The following is a 6405-nucleotide window of genomic DNA, read 5'->3' as shown; positions in this document are numbered from 1 at the left end:
TGTCCTGCACACCTGCTATTTTGTTCCACATCGTCACTCTCTCCGGTGATCTTCCCGGCTTCGGCCAAGGTGTCCCTCTGTAGATCTGATAGACGGTATGCTCTAGCTCTGATATCATGTAGAAGTGCATGCTCTAGCCAATGCAACCAAAAGACTGATCTGATGAAAAAGACTAGGCATCACATTATACGTCAACAGATGCTATTTCACTTAAGCATATATGCTTATGTTATTTGCAAAGAGGATTGGACAGCAAATAAGCAGCCAAGAGGAACGCGTTTTATACCGTGCAATGTGCAGCCTCTCAGCGGCATAGCTCGCAGGCGCTGGCCTGAGATTGATACGGAGAGCATGAATTGGTGGAATGAGAAGACTGCGAGTTGCTGACGTGGGTTGGTTATCTTGGCCATGAACACTGTATGTGCATGTGGGACTCGTACGTAGCTAGGTTTCCTTGTTATGAGCAACAATTATCTTAGACCTGTTGAGGCAAGTTGGCGAAAATGCTATACTTACGAACAGCTGCTACGTAACCTACGTAAATTGCTGAAGCGCTAATCAAACCGCCCCCCCTCCCCCCCCATTTCTAGGGTGGGCCCGTGCCCTCAACTAATGTCCAATCAATAACTACCAAATCAGAAATTACGTAGGGTACGTAAGACTCCCTAGGTAGGTGTAGCATTGCTCGGCAAGTTGTTTGTGTGAGTTTTCCTCTCGGAAAGAGGGTTAACATCAACCCCATGTCTGCATCGTTCGGTTCATGCATACAACCCTTAAGTTGGTTGTGTGAATGGTGACAAATTAGCGGAAAATATTGTGGTTTTTTCTGTGTGGTCATGACATGAGTCAATACTTAATACGCAATACAGAGGCTCTAGATACTAAACAATCATCATTATCATTGTTCAGCATCATGTTCACTGCATGTTATGCAACACCAATTATTCTGCATGTTCGGTACCATGTGCACAGATTTCTGTTTCCACCGTTTAGCTACGTACTCCTCCCCAATGCAGTCAAGAAGACAAGTTCAAACGGGGTAACGAAACACACAAGTCCGTCAGGATGATGCCGCAAACTAGCTACCACCTAGAAACAAGTTCAAATAGCCACCTCACGCTTCCATGCATAGTCGCATTGCATGTTGCCTCCACCATCTGACGTGTTGATCTCATCATCTTACACAGAAGGTGGGCGTTGACGTGTCTGCCCACACTTTTTTGAAGCCCTATAATCCTCCTCACACACAAGTAAAGTGGCAAGGATTGCCAAGATCATGATAAGCAGGGTACCCACGATTGGAACTGCAAACGAAAAGCATGTAAGAAAAAGGGCATATATAACTTCGACTAGTTCATTCAGGAGCAACAATTAAAATCTCGCCGGCGACTTCTTAATCAATTAAAATCTTTTCATCATTGAAAAAATCAAAGTAGTTGGTGAAACATACGACGACGCATCGTCCTGCTGGTGATTCAGAGGAGCTGCTGAACCAGCGAAGCGAGCTCACCCGGCCATGGAAAAGAATCGTCCAGGGCAGTGTCCGCTGTTGTTCCAGCTCCTTGACGACGGCCAGCGACATGGTCGCAGTGAAGCTGGCCTGCGTTGATCGCTCAAGGCTGGCGGTGGCGCGACTGCAGACCTTCCTCGCTGCAAACCGAAGCAAAGCCACCATGGATGGACGGTTGCCTGGTAGCTTCTTCTACCGTTGATCTGCGGTTGGAGTTCGTCAATGCTCTTCTTAGTTACTCTATGTGATGATGTGATCTCCAACTCCGCCAAATACCTTATTAGCTTCCTATATATATACTCAGCGGCAAAATCACAATGCAGATAGGTTGCATGGCGTACCAGCCTCGTACCAGACCGGACTCATGGAGGGGTGTGGCTGTTTGACGTGGAGTGGAACGCGTGCACTTCCACATCATTTTTTCTTTTGGCTTGATTGGTGTTTTCCTTTTTGTACAACTACAAACAGTAATTATATTTCTCAAAGCAGGCTTTTGCCCCGCTTTATATATAAAGCACAAACTGCCAAACCAATATAATATGATGAGGAAATCCTCATACAAACATGTCAAAGAAAAATAGAATGGCATTTGAGCAAGTGACAATGCAGCAAACCAACACTGACCATGAAAACACGAGACACCACAGCTAACAAGAGACAACCAAGACTACTGAAGAGAAGTGGAACCGCGCCTCCTTGAGAAACTACCGGACTCCATTGTACCGAACACACAACCGAAAGGGACCGGGGCTCCACGACGACGCCCTGAAGATGGTGATGACGTCAACCGCCATCGTCGTCGAGCCCGAGAAGACGGACTAGGGTTTTCACCCCGGAGCCCTCGCACTGTGAAGTGACACCCGAATTATAAACATGTGCATATAATTATTCAAATATTTGTGAACTTAAAATAATATGGGATCAATAACTCCCGAACATCAGGGATTTTGGCATTTGGACCCGAACGCCTCGATTGCAATGATTTGCACAAATCTTAGAGCAGGTGACAGAGAAAATTAGTTCGGGATTTTCCGTCGAACGACCGAACGACCTCGTCTCCTTCGCCTCCACCCCTCCCTCCCAGCCTTATCCTTTTCTTTCTCTCACCCACTCTTCCTCTCCACAGCTTATCGGTGAGCTAGATCGTCACTGTCGCCAGCTCCTCGCGCCGCCGCGTTGGGTGGTCGAGACTGTATCCATCCGTGTGATCCTCGCCGGCGTAGAGGCGCGGTCGTGGCAAAGGGCGAGCTCCGCCCGCTCGTCTAGGCTATCGCGACAGCCGTCTCCCCTCCACAGGCGATGCTGACTGGAGCGCGGCGTGACTGGTCCGCGCCCACCGGCTAGAGGTGCGGTTGTGGCGGAGGCAGAGCGCTGCCTGCTCGCCAGCGCCGCAGCGGCGGGCATCTAGGTCGTCTCCCCTCCTCAAACTCACCGACCGGCTCGAGGTGCGGTCACACGAAGAGGGCGGGCGTGTCGGTGGCTAGGCCATACAGGAGCAGCAACGGCGGCGGAGCAACGAAGCATCGTGCCATCTTCGCTCTCGTCAGGGGTGACTTGGGGGAGGCAGCGACGGGTTCCCGGCGTGCACCGGGCGGAGAGCGGAGGCGGGTGCCCTGCGATGAGTTCCCTGGGACAGCGCCATGTGTCCGTGGAGGGGGCAATGGGCTCCTCACCGACGGCGTTCGGCGTCCATTCTAAGAAGGGAGCCCGGCGGGGAGGTGCTCATCGAGCTCGAGCAACACCACGGCCGAAGGGATCCGATAGGTCGATGCGCTGCCGCTCCCTTCTGTATTTTTTGTGTGTACACCTGTACTACCTCCCATTTTTACTGATGTCTGATGATTTTTTTGGTAGATGCTATTATGAGCTTTTTTTAACACATTTTTTGCCACGGTTTGTATATGAAATAGTCCCTAAATTTGCCATGCTACGCTTAAATCTGAGTAGAACACAGTTTTCTGCTGTGATTTATTTAGTTACTAACTTTGCCATGTGAGTAGTACACAAATTTAGTTTTTTGGTCCTATAATACATGGCAATTTCTTAGATTATTATAAATTCTCAGACCGTGGCAACTTTATAATTTGTTGGTTCGTTCACATGACAATATTTTTGATTTCTTTTGTCCTAATATCATGGCCTGTTTCAATCATGGAAAACTTGACATGGAAAACTTGCCATGGCAAACATGTCAAAATTCTTTATTTTTAAGATGTTAAAAACATGGCAAATTAAGATGTTCAAAAACATGGCAATCTAGGATGTTCAAAAACATGGCAAACTTGCCATGGCAACTAAAGTCAGTTTTTTATGGATGTGTTTTTAGCCATGGCAACTAAAAGCAATGTTTGCCATGGTTCATTTTTTCTCTTTTACAAAGTCCATCCAAAGAATGTTTTGCCATGGCAATTACATTTTCATGGGACGATGTCAAATAGAGTTCATTGTGATGGCAAATTTATTTATTATGCATCATGGCATTTCTAGTGCATGGACCATGTCAAATTTTTGGAACAATGGCATGGCGAAATTATTTCTTTTTGCAACATGGCAAATTTAGTTTTATAGCCATGGCAATTTTACCATCTTTTTGCCACGGCAATTTTAGCTTCCTTCTTCAATGTCAATTTTTGCCTTTTTTAAAGCGCCATGCCTAATTAAACTTTTTTTTGTTTTTCCATGGCAACTTAACGTTTACATACATGGTAATTTACTTTTTTTACATACATGGAAACTTTTTTTACTTTTACTTTTATTCATGGCAAATTTAATTCTTTACTTGCCATGGCATATTAACTTTTACATCCATGGAAAATTTTACTTTTTTATTTGCCATGGCATTTTTCAATCCACATTTTTTTTGTTTATTCATGCATATAGTAAAATATTATGGCAATAAAATTAATTATTTATTTTTGCCATGGCAAAATTACCTTAATTGACATGTCAAATTTACCTAAATCGCCATGGCAACTCTTAACTTTTATCGCCATGGCAATTTTTTTCTTTTTCTTTTTGCCATGGCAAATTTACCCAAATCGCCATGGCAAATATTTAACTTTTATTTCGATGGCAAATTTACCCAAATCGCCATGGAAAATATTTAACTTTTATTTCCATGGCAAAAAAAAGTTCATTCACTACATAGCATGGCAAATTTTTTGTCGTGCAGGACGGGTTTCCTAGATTATTTTTCATGAGTGTTTTTTTGCCATCTTTTCCAACAATAATCCATGTACCTTTTACATTTTCCCAAAAAGTTGCCATGTGGTTTAGTGAAAAGTCTCCTAAATTTGCCATCTTTTTCTGAAGAAAAACTTACTAAATTTTCCATGTGTAAACATTTCATTATAGTTAGCTAATTTTTTTAAAACAAATGTAAATCTATATTTTGAGATCATGGAAATTTATGTATGAGATCATGGACCATAGCAAATTCCTTTCTTTTCTTTAATTTTCATGATGGAAACTTTATTCTTGAGTGACATGGCAATTGTATTTGTTAAAGATGGCAATTTATACTACCACACCATGGCAAATTCCTCGCACACAGTTTTGTGTTCAAATTGTGCATACAATATATGAAAAATTAATTAAAATACCATGGCATTTTTTACTATGAATCTTCCATGGCAATGTTTTTTATTTATATGATGGAAATTCCATGACTATTTTTCTTCTGGGTCATTGCATAGAAAAGAAAATTCTTTTTACCCATGGCATTTTTTGTGCTTTTAAAGTTGATCACATTTTTGTTTCATAGTACAGGAAAAATATGGGCTTTAATCTGGCACAGCAAAAAATATATTGGGCTTTTTTTTCGCTACCGAGCTGTAGGGTCGACGGGGAGGGGCGTTCGCGTTGGGGGGCTCTCCTGCCGAACGGATTCGTTTGCATCGATCTCCCCTCCAGTACGAACGAGTCGTTCGGGTTGGGGGTCTCCCAGCCCGAACGTTCGGTAGTTATTGGCGTCCAAATAATAATAAGAAATTGTAATTTTGGAAATATTTGTATTACTATAAATTATAAAAGCATTTTTATAATCAGAAATACTATTTTATTTATATGATTTTTTTCTAAAATAAGACGTCAATACTTTTTAAAAGTACTTGAATATTTTGCTAAATAAGTTATATTCTGAATGTATAATATTTATAACACACGAATATTGGAACCTTATTTTTATTACTATCATTATAATTTACTTAGATTTTACAAATACTGAAAAAAATCTAACAAGTGCAACATGGACGGCACAGACAGCAACCTATTTAAACCACATAAGCGTATTCATTTATATTATAAACCGTCATAATCTTTAGATGACAAGAAAGCATGAGTGGTTCATTGGTACGGGTCGGCGTTAGTTAGCATGACTTTGTAAATTCGATTTCTGGTTGGGACTGTTTTTATCGTTTAATTTCTCTTTATTCTGACATGTAAGGCCCACTGGTCATGGAGACATACATTAATGCTAATCATAATATTGTGCCACGTCAGCGCATTGTACGTCTGCCGATTGGATAAGCACTGTAAAATATGGTGCCACGTCAGTGCATTATATGCCTGCGGATTGGATGACCACCGTATTTGCACGCTCATGCCAAGTTCTAGAATCAGTTCGGCGTATTTTTCAAGTTTAGACACTAAAATGAACATTGATGATAAGTTTGAGTATCAATAGTGATATTACCTCTAAAGAGAAGCATAAAGGGAAGAGACGTGTTTTTTGCTCATGTTTCCATGGGCGTGTGGAGTATCCGCTGTAGTTGAAGTGTGGGATTGTTGAAGGATTGTCCAGTGCAGCGTGTCATCGTGGGCGAAGACCATGCGTGAAGACAAGATGACAGGTGGCTATTTGCATGCCTCAGCGAGGAGATCGAACCAGTGACCGT

This window comes from Triticum dicoccoides, chromosome 3A (assembly GCF_002162155.2).
Source record: "Triticum dicoccoides isolate Atlit2015 ecotype Zavitan chromosome 3A, WEW_v2.0, whole genome shotgun sequence".
In the NCBI taxonomy this organism is placed as follows: domain Eukaryota; kingdom Viridiplantae; phylum Streptophyta; class Magnoliopsida; order Poales; family Poaceae; genus Triticum; species Triticum dicoccoides.
This window is presented reverse-complemented; position numbering follows the sequence as displayed.